This window comes from Lactuca saligna, chromosome 6, assembly GCF_052625555.1.
Source record: "Lactuca saligna cultivar CGN05327 chromosome 6, ASM5262555v1, whole genome shotgun sequence".
Classification (NCBI taxonomy): domain Eukaryota; kingdom Viridiplantae; phylum Streptophyta; class Magnoliopsida; order Asterales; family Asteraceae; genus Lactuca; species Lactuca saligna.
In genome coordinates, this window is record NC_136422.1 from 56,430,732 (window position 1) to 56,433,167 (window position 2,436).

The 2,436-nt window shown below is 32.9% G+C and overlaps 1 long non-coding RNA gene across 2 annotated transcripts; it reads left to right on the forward strand.

Moving 5' to 3' along the window:
- The first annotated feature begins 405 nt into the window (after positions 1-405).
- On the forward strand, positions 406-1,506 carry LOC144999583 (uncharacterized). Of its 2 annotated transcripts, XR_013660916.1 has the most exons (3): positions 406-607; positions 688-1,052; positions 1,254-1,506. It is a non-coding gene; the product is annotated as an uncharacterized LOC144999583 (long non-coding RNA). The 2 variants fall into 2 exon arrangements; XR_013660915.1 differs by having other exon boundaries at positions 688-1,506.
- The last annotated feature ends 930 nt before the right edge of the window (positions 1,507-2,436 follow it).

Sequence of the window (2,436 nt, forward strand, 5' to 3'; positions counted from 1 at the left end):
GGTGAAGACTTTGTCTCACATAACTGTTTCAACAAGTTGATGTATAGTGTAATGAAAACCCTTGTAAGTGTAAATATCACCTTTTCCATAGTGTAAAAAAATAATTATCCTTTTTCATAATTATTCTTCTAGTACCAAATCGATAAAATAGTGTTAATGACCCATAAACTATACCTACTATAGTTTATTATAAATGTTTTTTTGTGCTTTATATATATATATATATATATATATATATATATATATATATATATATATATATTATATGCATAAATGTGGACCAATTATTTTAGAAACCTATATAGGGTAAAATTGTAATCTTACCTTTTAATTAATTTTGGTAATTAATTATTCAAATCATAAACCCTTTAATTTAGGCAAAATCCTTTACATTTACCGCTTTAAAACCCTAGACAAAAACATCAGCCTTTTAAAATCAATCAAAGATCAGATGAAAGGTGAAGAAAGGTCAAGCTCCAAAGTTGCATAGATCATTGGCAACTCCAGTATCAATTCAATCCAACAAGAATCCAAAGACTTATTTGTGATCCGCAATCAGCTTCTTCAAATCGAATCCCAACAGTCTAATTTATTCGATCTCCCCGAGGTAATTTCAATTTCGTTGTTACTTTAGATTAACCCAACCAATTCTTTCTCATATCTCTGTTTCTCTGACATAAATTACAGAAATATATTGGGAGCTCACAGAATGGGATGCGATCGTTGGAGTCTCGTGTACATAGGCTAAAGTCAACACTCGATGAAATTTCATTCGATTTGGCGAAGTCAACTGGAAGAATCTCAAATCCCGAACCTACCCTCTATTGCAGGTTACCAGGTGCAGATCTTCAGCTATCGACTGCTTCACTCTCGGTTCTGGCATAGTCTGTGAAGGGAAGACAGGTGGGTGGTTCAATCGACGAGATGAAGAGGCAGCAGTTGGTTTAGCGAACTCGTTCGTGTATCTATGGAAAGTTTGTTGAGAGGTTTCTTGGTCGATTTTCGTTTCAACCCCTTAGAGAGAACCTTACCTTTGGTGCTTCAACGAACTTGTAATTCATCGATTTTCCCTTTTCTATCAGTTTACTGATTTAATTTCCATTGAAATTGATGATTGATATGTCGATTCTCAACGGATTCATGATATAAATCCATGTTTAATTAGTGGATTCAATTGACTTTTGCTGTCAAATCTCTACTTCCAATTTCAAAATTGGTATAAATCTCCACTCATTTGAAATATGTTGTTGCAGACCCACAGATCCTTTCCAGAAGTCATCATCTTTGTTTCTATGTTTCTAATTTTCACTCCTTCGTCAAAATCCTAAAGGTACACAGGGTATGGGAGTCCATATGTCAAGATAGATATGCCTCATGGTTATCATTTATCAATTCAAGACATGGTACTACCAGGGTATATGTGTATTTTCATTACTTGTCTTCTCAATAAAACATTCACTAAGTTGGGGTGTACACATCACCTTTAATATAATACTGATTTGAAAATGATTTTGTACAAGAGCTTAATTAGTTGTTCCCTATAACACTTTTATCTCCCTGAATCCCAAGTGTTACTGCTCTTGTGAACATACTCATAATAGAAAGATGTAGCTACCATAAGGGATGTTTCTCCATACATGCTACACAATCTTCATCTTTGGTGTGTATGTGTGTGCACGTCTATATATCCCTCTTGATCAACCTTGAAAATGTAAATCTTGAAGTAAAGCATGGCTAAAAAATGCAGTTTGCTAGTCAACTGGTGTTGGAAAGTCCTGTTTCGGCTGTGATTAGGGCAAGAAGAAAGATGTAGGAAATCCAAAAAAGTTGTATCACTCATGTATTCAGGGAAAGGGGAGATGATTGCAACATATGATTTGATTGAGATATATTATTAAGTTTTGTAGCCTACTATTGAATCATAGAAGCAAGGTAGCTTACATACTTGCAATTCATTTTATTTTCACTTCAGGTCTGTTAGAATTTGCAATTTTAACAATCTTTTGGTGAAATTTGTAGTAGAGCTTATTATGATGCATGATAGGTGTTTGTGGAAGTTCCTGAAAAATAATCTGACCATACCATGTGGTATTCATTCTGTTAGATTTACTAAAATTTTGTGTTATTTATTTTCCATGCAAAAGCATTCTCAGAGAATATTATTATTACATGATTTGATTCATGGCAGTTATTTTCGTAAAAGTCTAATTTCATTGATGATCAAGGGCTTGAAGATTAGATGATAGCTGAACAGTTGTCACTGGTCTTCACAAAGGAAAGAGTTATTCTTCTGATAGAATAATCTACAATAGACTGATATGAGTATACATATAATAATATATTCTTCTAGAATATTCAGGTCGAATAATATACATGGTTTTGTTTGTTATTAGTGAGTATTTCAATATCATATATTATTATATAAAGTTTTTTACA